The sequence below is a fragment of the Curcuma longa genome, chromosome 16 (assembly GCF_044706935.1).
Source record: "Curcuma longa cultivar G26 ecotype Majalengka, Jawa Barat chromosome 16, ITB_CL_G26_1.1, whole genome shotgun sequence".
NCBI lineage: Eukaryota > Viridiplantae > Streptophyta > Magnoliopsida > Zingiberales > Zingiberaceae > Curcuma > Curcuma longa.
The window spans coordinates 12,698,718-12,714,508 of NC_133876.1; the positions used below are offsets into that span (position 1 = coordinate 12,698,718).

Here is a 15,791-nt window from a genome sequence, read left to right on the forward strand (position 1 = left end):
CTAGGAGCCAGTTCCCCATATATATATATATATATATAGGGAGAAGTGAAAGTGACTTTGACTTGTCTAGGTATCATTTCAGTGAGTCGTTTTATTAAGCCCCTAATTAAAGTCATCATAACGGATGGCACGTACAAAAGTCCACGTTACTACTTTTCAAACATGATTGTAGAACTATATTGCATGTATAGGAAGTTATGATGTGATACATTTATATATGCGTGTAAGCATGCATGTTAATTATATAATTGGCTTATCGGAGGGTCAGCTAATTATTGGCTTAGAAGGTATGCATTCAGCAGCGGCACTCGCCATGTATCTGCTCCTCTCCCAAATGCTGCTGCTGCTACTTGCAGTTGCATCTGCTGTGCCTGATGACAGATGCCAAAGGAAATGCGGCGACGTGGATATCCCTTACCCCTTCGGCATCGGCGCCATCGGCACTAACTGTTCATGGGACGGGGAAGCGGGAGATTATATTGCAGCAACAGTACCGAAACTGGCACCGGCGCTAACTGTTCCTTGGGAGGAGGTTTCAATCTAGCCTGCAACACCATGGAAAGTGGCGTCCAGAAGCCATTCTCTGGCATGTTGAGGTCCTCAATATCTCGTTGGTGATGGGTCAAGTGCGCATGCTCAACCACATATCCTCGGCGTGCTACAATCCAAATTACAACAATGTCACTTACGACAGCTGGTGGTTGAATTTGAGGACACCCCATATAGGTTCTCTAATCTCCGCAACAAGTTCACTGTCATCGGCTGCGATACATCTGCCAACATAGTCGACGTCCACAACCAACATGTGAGAAATAGCTACTGTGTGTCTGTGTGCGAGAATGAACAGAGCATCGTCGATGACTCCTGCTCCGGCATGGGTTGCTGCCAGACTTCCATACCCAAGAATCTCCAATTCTATCAAGTCCGGTTTGATGAGAATTTCAACAACTCGGATACTTGGAGATTTAGCAGATGCAGCTACGCCGCCTTGTTGGAGGCAGAGTCGTTCCAGTTTAATACATCTTACATCACCACGAAACAATTCATGCAAATGAATAACAATGGCAGGGTGCCGGTAGTGATGGACTGGGCCATTGGAAATGAGACATGTGAGGTAGCTAAGCTGAACCTAACCTCTTATGCCTGCATCAGCAATAATAGCGCGTGCGTCGACTCCTCCAATGGTCCTGGTTATCTCTGCAACTGTTCCAAAGGATACCAAGGCAATCCTTACGTTGGAGACGGATGCCAAGGTCTGACTGTCTATACCAATCGATTTAATTTAATTATTCTGCTTTCAATTAATATGTTTTGCCTTTCTAAATGCGATGGTTCCTAATACTGTAGCTTTTGCCCTTCAATATATATATATATATTTTTAGACATCAATGAATGCAACCAACAATCAAGTCCATGCTCAGATGGCATCTGTCAGAACCTTCCAGGTGGTTATAGATGTGACTGTCGCGAAGGCACGCACGGAAACGCTTCCAATGGAACATGCATCCCTGAACATCAGAAACTTCCCTTACCAGTGAAGGTGGTTATAAGTAAGAAGCTTTCTAGCTTATTTAATTTGTCCTTGTCCAACTCTTAATATAATATATTAATTAAGTTATGTTTCTTAGAAAGGGAAATTAGGAACAAAATAAGATTTTCTTATATATACCCCCTTAATTGTTTCCCTGTGCGTAGAGCTTAAATCAAATAAATTTTAATTCCACCTATTATCTTTTTTCAAAGTGACCTTACAATTTTCAAATTAAAAAAATATATCCACAATAGAATTAAAAGATTGTCATTTCACCTGTCTCTAATTAAAAATTCTATTTAAAGTTACTTGTGTTGTCTTTGTAAAAAAACATTGTAGGTTCTCTTTGATTCTTCTTTGCTTGCTTTGTCATTTAAATTTTTAAATAAATTGGTTTGATGCAGTAAATATGTAGATTGATCTTTCAATTCACTTTTGCTTTGAGTGATCTCTCAAGTTTGGGTGGTTTCACATAAATATTTTAAAAACTATCATACCTCACACCTCACTCACATAGTTAATAACAATGCTTTTAATCTTCATTAGCGTTGAAACACCTTTAAAATTTTTTGTTTCTCTATAAGACCAAAATACATTCTCTATTCTTCTAAATTAAGTTTTAACTAAATTATAAGCACATCAACATGCTCTAGCTAGTTGAGCTTAATTTTATAATATTAGGTTTTTTAATAGATAAGATTGGACACAAAATATTATGCTTGGCTTGATTTTTATTTGTTTAGTTACATCTTTTATTATAAAACACCTAAAATGATATTACTTGAACTGTAGAATAATAGATATATAACTCTTATTACAAGCAAATTCAATGATGTTCAAGTGCCTTTAGCAAATAGGATAATTTTAATCCTATTGTTGAAAGCGAAAGATCCTATCAAAGGCCCTCCGTAGGATTCGCAATGATAGAGAGGGCCTGCCTCCAAAGGCTGGTCCTCATGGTAAAATCATTGGGATGTAGATGAGAGACTAAGGTTTGATCCTCGATTTGTTGGGTCATCAGTCAACATTGAATTTGGAAGAAAAATTATATTGGGCAACCTCTGTAGAAGTATCCATGTGCGAAAAAATTGAGAGTTTGCCATCGCAAATAGAGTATCCACTTCAATGTTGGAACGATCTTACAAGGACGACGAAGACTGCGGAAATCGACTGTCGATGTATTACTATAAGGGTTTCCGGATGTATCCGGTGGGCAAATCAAGGGAGTACCACCCACCTTCAGGACTAAATCAAGCGAAGCCTAGATACCTGGATTATCATCATCAAAGATATCGTATACCCTAGGGTGTTTCTCCAAAACTACAATTGTTTCATGCCCATGGTGTGAAACAGAAACAAAAGAAATTCTGCTAGCATTATATATTATACATCAAAATTGGATCGGAAGGCATATGCATAAAGCTCAAACAAAGCAAAGAATTCGTTCTTTACTTTTATGCACACGTGTTGAAATATTCACAAGTACTTCCAAGTAGATATATATATATATATAAATGCTCAATTATAGAGCACTAATTAATACAACTACTTTCAAGTAGTTACGTATAATTATCATTTTTCTTAAAATTAATCTTTTTTTACATATTTATTATTTAATTTATAAATCTTTTATTTTTTATTATTGATTAGTATTGTTATTTTGTTTCGAACAGAATTGGTGAGACTAAGGAAATGATGAAGTAAGTCTTAATTTAACGTAACTATTACAGTTATTTTGTACAAAATGATACTTTTTAATTTTTTATTTTTTGATATAGAAAAAGAAGAAGAAGTATCGAAGGAGCAGAAAGTATCTGGATGATAATGCCGAGGAGGACGATAATTTTTTTATATTTTGTCGGTTTGAGACTATTTGGTATGAAATATTTTTATTTGGATATGTCTGATGTCTTTTTGGATTGGATTGTGTATCTTGTCGTTTTGAGACTTGTTTCTTTGATGATGATGATGATTTATTTCTTGGATTGTAACTAATTTTGTATGGATTGTTTATATGTTGGATTGAATAGTAGTGTTGAAATGTTATATGTGGAATGAGTATATTGTGTTGATTGTTGGATTAAGTATTGTGTTCGATTGTTATACATGGGTATTGTTTTAAAATATTGGATTGAGTTGATTGTATTTGTAAAATTGATTGAAGAAGAAAAATAGAGAGTTGTTGAAAAAAAGTTGCAACTAAATTAATTTCATCGTAAATTTATTGAAATAATATTGTGTATCGTAAATTTGAAGACGAAAATAGTTTTTGCCACCAAATTTGCGACGACGAAAATATAATTTCGTCGCTGAATCAGCAACGAAAATCGATTTTCATCGCCAAATTAGTGACGAAAATTGATTTTCGTTGCAAATCAATTGGTGATGAAAACATATTTTCGTTGCCAAATCATTAATTCGGCAACGAATCTTATTTTGTTGCTAAATTTGCCGATTTTAGCGACGAACATGTTTTTATCTCAAATCGACGATGAAAATTTATACGTTGTAAATCCGCGATGAAGATATATTTTCATTGCAAAATCAACAACGAAAAAATTATTTATCGCAGATCATTAATTACTGAAGTTTGCGATGAAAAATTTTTCGTCGCAAAATGACAATGAATTTTGCGATAAAAAATTAATTTGTCATAAAATTGGGGACGAATTTCTACATTTTGTGCGGAATTTGGTGACAAGTCATTGTTGGATTGCAAGGGTGCAAATATAGTCCCACATCTAAAACACATGGGAAAGATCATGAGTTTAAAAGGATGAAAAGTATCTCCATTGGCATGAGGCCTTTTGGGGAGAGCCCAAGAGCAAAGCCATGAGGGCTTAGGCCCAAAGTGGACAATATAATGCCATTGTGGAGATACAGACATCCTTGAGGACCCTACAGTCATTATCCATGAAAATATTTTCATCTTAAATTTTATCATAAAATATTTTTACAATGAATTATTTTTTAAATTTCATCGCAAAAGGCCTATATATATATATATATAGATTTGATATACTGCGCGACGAAAAAAATGCGACCCCGTGCGCGATTGATCCACGCCGTCCACGCCCGATCGCGATCAACCGCAGCCGTCCAAAAATCGCGATTGCACAGTGTTTCTCCTCGGACGTTCGCCGCTTCCCGGCGTCCGTTCATCGCCGTCCGACCACCGATTGCCGCTGTACCGGACCCGTTGGAACCGCAACTCACAGGCGGTCCGGCGGGTGCCGGAGTCCGGCCCCGATTCGGCCGGAATCCGGCCGGATTCCGGCGAAATCGGCCACCAGCGCGTCTGCTGTGTTTCGGCCGGAATTCCGGCCGGATTCCGGCCCAATCCGGCCGGAATCCGGTGCCGATGTGTGCGCCGTCGAGTTGCGCTTCCAACGAGCCCAGGATGGTGGCCGGCGGTGACCGGACGGCGAAGAACGGCGGCGATGAACGCGGGGAGGTCGGGCGGTCGCGTACGAGAGTCAGGTTTTTTTCGTCGCGCGGGATATCAGACCTCTATATATATATATATATATATATTTTAAATTTCATCGCGAAAGGTTGCTCATCAGTTTGTCTGCAACCTTGGCTGCCATTTGTAATTCGAAACTAATTTCGATTAGTATCAGATATGGTTAGTTTTTCATGACATCTACAAGACTTTCATTGGTGTATGTCTGGAGGCAAAGAAAAGTAGTATTACCGTAAAGATGAATTTGGTTCAAGTTATCATACATAATCTTAGTTATATGATTATCAGGTAAATATATAACTAAAGTTATGAGGTATAAAATATAATTTAATATTGTTTGGTTCAACTTATTTATTTGGAGAGAATAAAATATAACTAGTTTAACATTTACTAGCTATATTACCCTTAATTTAATTTATTTTTAGAATAAATTAAATTAAATTAATAATATTAATACTAATAATATTAATGATGATAATAAATTGATAATATATAAAATAAATAAATAAAATTTATTTATATTTTTTTAAATTTAAAATAAATGTATATATTTTTAATAAAATAATTATTTTAATAAAATAATTTGTTAAATTTATAAATATAATTTTTTAATTTAAAATAAATTTATATAATTTTTAATAAAATAATTTATTAAAATAATTATTTTAATAAAATAATTAATTAAATTAATAAATATGATTCATTAATTTTTTTTTTAAATTTTAAAATAAATTTATATATTAATAAAATAATTTATTAAATTAATAAATATAATTTATTAATTTTATTTTTTAAAATTTAAAATAAATTATCTCTTTTACATAAGTATTTAAATAAAGATTTATTGATTTAATTAACTCAAATTTTCAATTGGCTAAGTTCCACGGTATATTTCAATTAATTTAGTTTTAAAATTAGAGGATAATCATGTAAAAAAATTTTGTTAACTTTCCGAATATCAAAAACTAACCTTAGGCTGCCAAGATAATCATATTTCCGAGTTATAACCCATTTGTTGATGTGGTGGTGATGCTGCATTATTTAAGAATCGATAATAATCTAAATCAAACAAGATTATCGTTGATATTCCGGTTGAGAATTGCGTCGGGACACGTCACCAGACCTTCCTCGCCGTAGGAATGGAACAGTAGGGGGAGCTGAAAGCGATGGTAGCTTCAGGGTCGCTTGGAACTTCGTCGGAGCTGGCGGGGAACAGGAAAAGCTTCAAGGGCTTAGGGACCTGCGCACATAAAGAACGTCAATGGGAAGGCCAGGGGGTGCCCTGGCGTGACCACTCCGACGCTCAAGTCAGGGACGGTGGGAGGAAGAAGATGAACAGTAAAAGAAGAGCTTGAGTAGGAGTTGAGAGAGATACCTGTCGAGGGGGGTGGTCGGTTTAAGGAGGAGATGAGCGTGCATACCTGTCACGTCATCATTTAAGGAACGCCCCATCATGATTAATGAGGTGGCAAGGAACAATCGAGTTCCTTGTCCCATCGCCGGTAAAGCGTTATCTTGTCACCATCCGTGCTAGCAGCGGAGAGATAGTCTTAATTAATGGGGGCATGAGCTTGTCAGAAATGATGGGACGTACCAGGGCATTGTAGGGTGGTTCGTCGATTTAGCTTGGTAAAGGAGGCGTAAGGCGAAGGCCTTCAGCGTTAAAATGTTACGGAAGCTAAGTGAAGAAGCAAGGAGTCATACAATCGATGCGGCTAAAGGGACGCCGAATGGCAGGGATGGCAATTAGACCCGAACCCGATGGGGAATCCGTTCCCCGAACCCATTTTGACCAGGGAATTCCCGAATCCGAGAAAGCGGGAATGGGGATGGGGAATCCCCGAATCTCGGAAAACGGGGATGGGTCGGGGATGGTATTCCAAATATTCCCCGTCCCCATCCCCGAACCCGACTTTGATAATTTCATTCATTGAGATTCATTAATTTGATTACATCCTTATCAAATGAAAAAAATAAGTCATATTGATAATTACTTGTTTGAATACTATAGTTTCATTATTTCTAAAACAAATAATACTTCCTTTTTTAATTAATAAAAAGATAATAAATTTTAAAAAATACTTTTTAAATATGTCATGACGGGGATGGGGATGGGTATGGGGATACCCATGGAAATACCCGCGGAGAAAACCACCCCCGAAACCCGTGAGGATCCCCGAAACCCGCTGGATACCCGAAACCCGACGGGGACGGGGATGGTATTTAAATTATGATACCCGATGGGGATGGGGACGGGGATGGTATATGGGTTTGGGTTTCGGGGATGAGGATGGAGAAGGCTTCCCCGCCAACCCCCGAACCCGTTGCCATCCCCACGAATAGGCGATGCGGATAGGAGTCAACCGAATAGGTGATTCGGCTAGACGAATGGGCGATTCTACTAAGCGATGACCGGCTGAGGCGGTTCGGCCAAGCGACGGCCGAATGGGGTGATTCGGCAAGTAGATAGCCGAATGAAGGGCTTCGGCAAATAGATAGCCGAATGAAGGGATTCGGCAAGTAGATAGCCGAATGAGGTGATTCGGCTGAGCAATGGCTGAATGGGGGATTCGGCAAGTAGATAGTCGAATGAGGGGATTCGGCAAGTAGATAGCCGAATGAGTATACTTCGATATTAAGTGACTTAACCAACAAGCTCACAAATTCGGCTGGCTGGGCCTATGGGGTGGGACCAGACTTGGACTCGAGTCTGACCAAGGGCCTCTTGGATTATACCCGTAACAGTTGATAATCTTAGATAGATAACTAAAGTTATCAATGATAACCCCAACTAAAATCCCCTTAGAGTTTTCTTTCAACCACCAAGTAGTTCTCCTGATATAGTACAATCTTAGTAGCTAGGGGAGTATTGATGAAAATTATTGTTTAGTCAAGACATTCGACATCAGCATATAGTACTGAACACTTCATGTTTTTCTATCTATGAATTTGCTTGAGGCTTTTTCTCCACCAAATATGGGTAATCTTTGTGAGATCAGGTCTTTTGAAATTATCTTGAGCTATTAAGTTCACTTTGTTGTTCATCTACTCTTTCATATTTTGTCTTGATTCTCTAACCATTTGATCGGAGCAGGATATATCATGTATCAAAGACTTAACTTCATTGTATGAGGTTGCAACTATTGAGGACATATATGTTGCGTATGAGGATTTGACAGTAGACGATACTTCCTTATTTTGTTGTATTGGAGTTGCGGGAGCTAATGCGGGTGGTGATGATATGCTTGGTATGACCTGTTTCTCATAAATTTCTTAACTAACTGTCTATTAATGTGCATAGAATCAAAGTGTTCATTGCTTAAGCATATCACATGGAAAACTAGTCAGTTTTGGTGCAAGGTTTTTCTGTAGATAAACAAAATTCAATGTGGCCTATGCTGTTAGTTTATTTAATCAACAAAGTTTGAGAAGTGGAAAGAATAGTAGTTTGTATCCATGTTGCTGATTGCAAAGAATCAAAAGATGATAATGTTACTCGGATCTACTGCTTACTCATGGCTAATAATTTTTCTTAAGAGGGATAATTCTATTTCTTGGCAATTCTATTTAGTGCGATTCTTATGGACCAGTATTTCATATTTCCAAGTACTTTTCTTGTATCGGATTGTTTTGATTCTATTTATCAATGGACAGACATTGGAGACGAAGAGTCAGATGCTGGGCATCATGGAATGGCACCTACTGGGCGCGGTTTGTCAACAATGACACGACCAACAACCTAGCCTTTGTTGGAGTTTCTTCACCTGAAATCTTAGGTAAGCTGCTGAGATATGTAGATCTTGAAAATTAGTCTTTAGAACAGACACTCAACTCCAACCATCTTCTGGTGCACTTTGATTTTACCATTTAGCATGGCCAATATATTACTGACCTATCTTTAGTGTAACAAACTCGCAGTTTAAGTTTCCTTGTTTCTAGCCTTTGATTATTGATTTTGAGTTGTAAAAAATATCGTTTAAACTCAAAGCATCTTAGTAACCACGTGTATGCATTTTGATATTTTATCATTTAGTATGGATGAGATATTCCAGAACACAGCTGAACGTGAGATAAGGTTAATGTAGTCAGATAAGATCAATGTAGTTTGTAGCCTGTTCAAATATCTACTTACTAATCATATACATTGGCTTGGTTTATTCTTTCAGCTTTCTATTCTACAGATTATCGGATCGATCGATGAGAGTCCTGTGAACTTCAGACCATAGTGTTGCGACCACATACATCATCGTTTGACCATGACATGGTCATGAAGATTAATCTCATTGGATTAAAAAGGGCTCCATTTTTCAATAATTCTTTTGTAAATCTGTATGAGAAAATAAATCTAATCTGCATCTTCGAGCCCTATAACTGCTGCTTGCTTCTAGTTCATTATATCTACAGGAAGCCGTGGGTGTACTGATAGTTTTTTTGTATCAAGTATTTGTATTATTTTTTAAAACAAAATTATTACAGCAAAATAATCAAGAACAAATGTTAGACTTGCTATTCAAAGAGATACTACAGGTAATAGAGAGTGGGGAGAGGAGATCCTGCATCCTATGCTCATCAAATGCTCGAGTCAGATGTTCTTCTGTAAAAAGATGGAATGTCTCTAGTGGTCCTATATGGTCGGTATTACGATCATCGAGTCAAATGCTTATGAAATGCTTGAGAGGTTGCATTGATAATTGACTATGCAAGGTAAAGATATCATCTTGCTAGAGTGTTTCTCTAAAAGTACAATTGTTTTATGCCCATGATGTGAGATAGAAACAAGAAATTAAATTCTACTAGCATTATATATTATATATACATCAAAATTGAAAAGTATGCACTGAAGCTCAAACAAAGCATAAAGAATTCGTTCTTTACTTTTATGATCCCATGTACTTCCAAGTAGATACATACATACAAATGCTCAATTATAGAGCACTAATCGTTATCATCCCAAATTAATTAAGATTAATATAATTGTTTCCATTGATCAAGTATTGATCGTAAAAAGTGGAATTCATTTAATTAGCGGCTTTATATGATGTTAATGAGGAGGTAAATTGAAAAAACATCAAATATTTTGGATGAAATTAATGTTTAACATAAATTTCTTCAATAATATTTAAATTTTGATTTGATTTGATTTTGATTTTTTTTCTTATGTATTTATATATTTGTAGGTGAGGTGCACGAAGTCTCTATGACTTTGACTTGAACTTGTCTATGTATCATATCAGTGAGTCATTTTATTGGGCCCCTAATTAAAGCTGTCATAACTCTTCGTCTCCATGACTTGACTTTGACTTGGACTTGTCTATGTATTATATCAGTGAGTCATTTTATTGGGTCCTTAATTAAAGCTGTCATAACTCTTCGTCTCCATGACTTGACTTTGACTTGGACTTGTCTATGTATTATATCAGTGAGTCATTTTATTGGGCCCCTAATTAAAGCTGTCATAACTATTCGTCTCCATGACTTAGACTTGGACTTGTCTATATATGTATCATATCAGTGAGTCATTTTATTGGGCCCATAATTAAAGCTGCCATAAGTCGAGGACGCGCCGTTGAATTATTATAATCTTGTGGTGCATTTAGAATTAGAGCTTATGCATAAGCACCGAGGCATATGCACTTGATTGTAGCAGTAAGACACTATGGCATGCAGAGAATTCCACGAGAATGTTCTTGAGATAGAAATTTGCCAACACTATCAGTCAAATCCAACATGAATAAGTAAGTATCTATCTGTTATTATTGCAAAATATGGACGTTCTTTCATTGCTCTTACGAGGGGACATATATCGAAAGACCTTTTAATGATTGCAGCCTGTCGCAGTCCGGTCATTGATGGCACATTTAAAATTCAACGACACACCATTAATACTTGTACTATTTTTCAAACATGATTGTACCACGCTATTGCATGTACCGGAAGATATGATATGATATATTTATGCCTGTATATATACGGGTTGTAAATGAAAGAATACATCTGCTGTGTTGAAAATTTTTATGACAGAAATAAAAATGAACTAGCTGGCCTGCGATATATTTCTCTTCTTGGCCAAACTGTTTATATCGGGTGAAATCTCTTGTTTGCCTCTCTGATCGTAGTGCAGCGAGATCAGGTGGTTAGATGAGTGGCAAGGCTAATTGAGTGAGGGTGGGTAGTTGATCGATCAATATAATTGGTGCGATAAGACAAAGTCAATGTAGTTAATTGATTAGTACGTAGTTGCAAACTAAGCACAAATTAAGAGTGAGAAGAGCAAGATGAGGGGTTGCAATCAAATGAGCCGTACGTTCGTAAGCAATGAGCTAGGTAGATTGGTCAGACCAATTCAAAAGATAGTAGAAAACGACGACGAACAGTGTGACAAAGTTGATTCGGTCTAACGGTATTACGGTAGCAGTAGTGACTAATCATATAGATTATTAAAATTTTGAATTAGTAAATATACAACGCTAGCGTTATGGTACAGTTTAGTAAGCACATGGCAAAATTAAGGCGACTTGTTCGCCCAAGCAACTCTCACCGCCGATCCCAAGTTATATAACGAGCTAGCTAGGAGGGTACGCATTCAGCTGCAGCAGCACTACTGCACTAGCCTAACCATGTCTCTGCTACTTTCCCACATGCTAGTGTTGCTGCTACTTGCAGTTGCCTCTGCGGTGCCGGATGGCAGATGCCCAACGAAATGCGGCGACGTGGAGATCCCTTACCCCTTCGGCATCGGCACCAACTGTTCCTTACGAAGAGGTTTCAATTTAACCTGCAACACCATGGAAAGTGGCCTCAAGAAGCCATTCTATGACAATGTTGAGGTCCTCAATATCTCGTTGGTGATGGGCCAAGTGCGCATGCTCAACCACATATCCTCGGCGTGCTACAATCCGAATTACGACAATGTCACTTACAACCGCTGGAGGTTGAAATTGACAGAGACCCCATATAGGTTCTCTGATCAACACAACAAGTTCACTGTCATCGGCTGCCAGACCCTTGCCTACATGATCGACTACCATGGGAGCAACAATAGCTACCAGAGTGGCTGTGTGTCCATGTGCGAGAATCAACAGAGCATCGTCAATGACTCCTGCTCCGGCATGGGTTGCTGCCAGACTTCCATACCCAAGAATCTCCAATACTATGACGTCAGGTTTGATAAGAATTTCAACAACTCCGATACTTGGAGATTTAGCAGATGCAGCTACGCCGCCTTGTTGGATGCCGAGTGGTTCCGTTTCCAAACATCTTACATCACCACGAACCAATTGATGCAGATGAATAACAATGGCAGGGTGCCGGTAGTCATCGACTGGGCCATTGGAAATGAGCCCTGTGAGGTAGCTAAGCGCAACCGAGCCTCTTATGTCTGCGTCAGTGCTCACAGCGACTGTGTCGACTCCTCCAATGGTCCTGGTTATCTCTGCAACTGTTCCAAAGGATACCAAGGCAATCCTTACGTCTCCAACGGATGCCAAGGTCTGTCGTCGTCTATACCAATCAATTTAATTATTCAGCCTGCGATGGTGTCTAGCTAATACTGTTGCTTTAATTTTGTACTTCAATTTTAGACATCAACGAATGCAATCTGCGACCAAATCCATGCTCAGATGGCATCTGCCAGAACCTGCCCGGTAATTATAGTTGTCACTGCCCCGAAGGCACGCACGGTGACGCTTACAATGGAACATGCTTCCCAGATCAGTCTCAGAAACTTCCCTTGACAGTGAAGGTGGCTATAGGTAAGACTCTTCTGTTGAACCCACCAAGAACGACATTAACCTTGGAAGATATTTAACTGTGTTATTCGAATCATTAAATATTATTGGTGTATGAAAAGGATTGCATGATTAGAAATAGTTAGTTTGGCGAACACGAACACCCCAGGTGCCCTTAAATTTATGCAATTAAATCGTCGAAATTTATACATAAAGATGACATGTATGTATGAATCTTGCAGGTGGTTGCAGTGGTGTAATCATTTTGTTACTTTGCAGTATGTGCCTCTATATAGTCTATCAAAGAAGAAAACTTGAAGAGATGCAAAAAAAATATTTCGAGCAACATGGAGGCCATGAATTAGAGGAAAAGATGAAGCTAGGAAAAGGCCACAATAAATTTAAGATATTTGGAAGCAAGGAAATAAAGAAGGCAACAAATAATTTTGATGACAAAAACATTATTGGGTCAGGAGGAAACGGAGTTGTGTATAAAGGAGTTTTGGAAAATCAAGATGTTGTTGCCATAAAGAAACCTAAGGTTATTAATGAGGAATTGAAGAAACAATTTGGAGCAGAGACACTTATTTTATCAAATGTTAACCATGTCAACATAGTCAAGCTCTTGGGTTGTTGTTTGGAGATGGAGATGCCATTGTTGGTCTATGAGTTTGTCCCAAATGGAACCTTGTCTTATTTAATTCATGAAAATGAGAACCAAGCTCCAGTTTCCTTGGATACTCGACTGCGGATTGCTCATGAGTCTGCTGACGCTTTGGACTACTTGCATTCAAAAGCTTCGCCTCAAATCATTCATGGAGATGTGAAACCGGCTAACATACTTTTAGATGTGGATAACACAGTCAAAGTTTCAGATTTTGGAGCTGCAAAGCTAATTCCCAAGGGGCAGAAACAATTTGCTACATTATTGCAATTCACTCATGGTTATATTGATCCAGAGTGCTTGATGACATATGAATTGACCTATAAAAGTGATGTTTATAGTTTTGGTGTGGTTCTCTTGGAACTATTTACAGGTAAGAAGGTTATTAATTTTGAAGAATCTGAAGAACAAAGGAGTTTGGTGTCGACTTTTGCTATGTTCGAGAATCAAAAAAGAGTTTCAGAGATCTTAGACAATCAAGTGAAATTGGAAGCTAATATGGAATTTATTCAAGAGCTTATTGAACTTATTAAGCAATGTTTAAAGTTAAAAGGAGAGGAAAGGCCAACGATGAAGGAAGTGGCCGAAGAGCTTTACAGATTGAGAACTCATAAGCAACATCCATTCATGGTACAACAAGACGCTGAGGAAACGGAAAGCTTGCTCGGTTAGTCATCAAATGTTAACAATGCTGGTCCCTATTCTAATTTCAGTACAGAGACCATATTCTTCACTGGATGGAGAAATATTCAAGGATGACTTCAACATCAAGTTGGAGACGTGGGCTCAAGAAGTGTTGCTACTTTCTTTGTATGTTTGTTTACCTACTTTTGTAATCCCCTTGTGTGTGTGTTTTCTAGTTGTTCATCCTCTGTAGTTATTGGTTTACTGTCTAGTTTTCTAATTTAGTTTCATATGAGTATTGTATAGAATTATCTTCACTTTATGTTACTCTTGAATGTTAAATTGTGTGTAAGGTTATTTCTGTTATCTTTGTAAAAGTAATGCTTTCTCATTTAAATCTAAAAATAAATTGGTTTCGTGTGAGCAAATTAATGCGACAGCAAAAATTTCTGAAACAATATATTAAAAGGATGAGTTGCGATAGATGTTTTTTCTATGTATTTTATATGTTTGATCGTCTTTAGAATTAATGCGACAGCAAAAATTAAAAATGTCGCAATCCAGTCACTTATGGCACGTACAAAATTCCACGAGAGACCATTAATTAATACTAATACTACTTTTCAAACATGATTGTACTTGTGGACAGGAAGAAGTATTTCGCTGTAAGTGGAAAAAGACATCCGTGGACCGTGGTGTTGACAATTTTTATGAAAGAAATAAAAATTAACCTTTTTCTATATTTTATTAAACCATGCGAGTAAATTTTAATATTATCCGGTAAAAAATTTTAAATCATTTTAAATCAAAATCAATATATTCCTACAAATCTTAATTTTAATTTAAAATGATTCAAAATTTTATAAATCCATCAACTAAGGATATTCGGATGAAACTAACCGATAGACTTAGAAAATTTTAAATCAATTCAAATCAAAATCAATATACGCCTACATGCCTCTTTAATACATCCATGCTATTAAATCTGAATTCAATAACATGAATTAAGAATGCTGAATTTTTAAACTTGCAAAGACTTAAGAAAGTATGCATAAAAGCTCAAACAAAGTATTACATATTATACATCAAAATTAAATTATACTAGTATTACATATTATACATCAAAATTGAAAAGTATGCATAAAAGCTCAAACAAAGTATAAAGAATTCGTTCTTTACTTTTATGCTCCCATATTGAAATATTCACTAGTACTTGCAAGTAGATACATACAAATGCTCAATTATAGAACACGAATCGTTATCATCCCAAATTAATTAGGATTAATATAATCATTTCCATTGATCAACTATTCTGGATGATGTTAATGTTTGACGCAAATTTATTTAGTAGTATCTGAAATAATTAATTAAAAGGATTACTTGACTTGATTTATTTAGGAATATTGATGGGTACTAATTAATAATATTTCTAAATACTATGACTTAATTTATCTAAATATTCACAAGTACTTGCAAGCAAGCAGATACTCACAAATATTACTCAATTATAGAGCACTAACTATTATCATCCAAAATTAATAAAGATTAATATAATTATTTGTGTTGATGATGATTAATGTTAAATTTTCTTAAGAATTTCTGAGATAATTTATTAAAAGGATTACTTGAGTTGACTTTATGTTTTTAACGTATGTCTATGTGTCATATCAGTGAGTCGTTTTATTGGGTTCGGTCGCAAAGAGACAAACCTGTCGCGTCCAGTCACTGATGTCACGTACAAAATTCCACGCTACTACTTTTCAAACACGATTGTAGAAC

The 15,791-nt window shown here is 36.8% G+C and overlaps 2 pseudogenes; both read left to right on the forward strand.

The window, feature by feature from the left end:
* The first annotated feature begins 289 nt into the window (after positions 1-289).
* Positions 290-14,320, forward strand: LOC141847644 (putative wall-associated receptor kinase-like 16; annotated as a pseudogene).
* Positions 538-1,597, forward strand: LOC141847508 (wall-associated receptor kinase 5-like; annotated as a pseudogene).
* Positions 14,321-15,791: the final 1,471 nt, after the last annotated feature.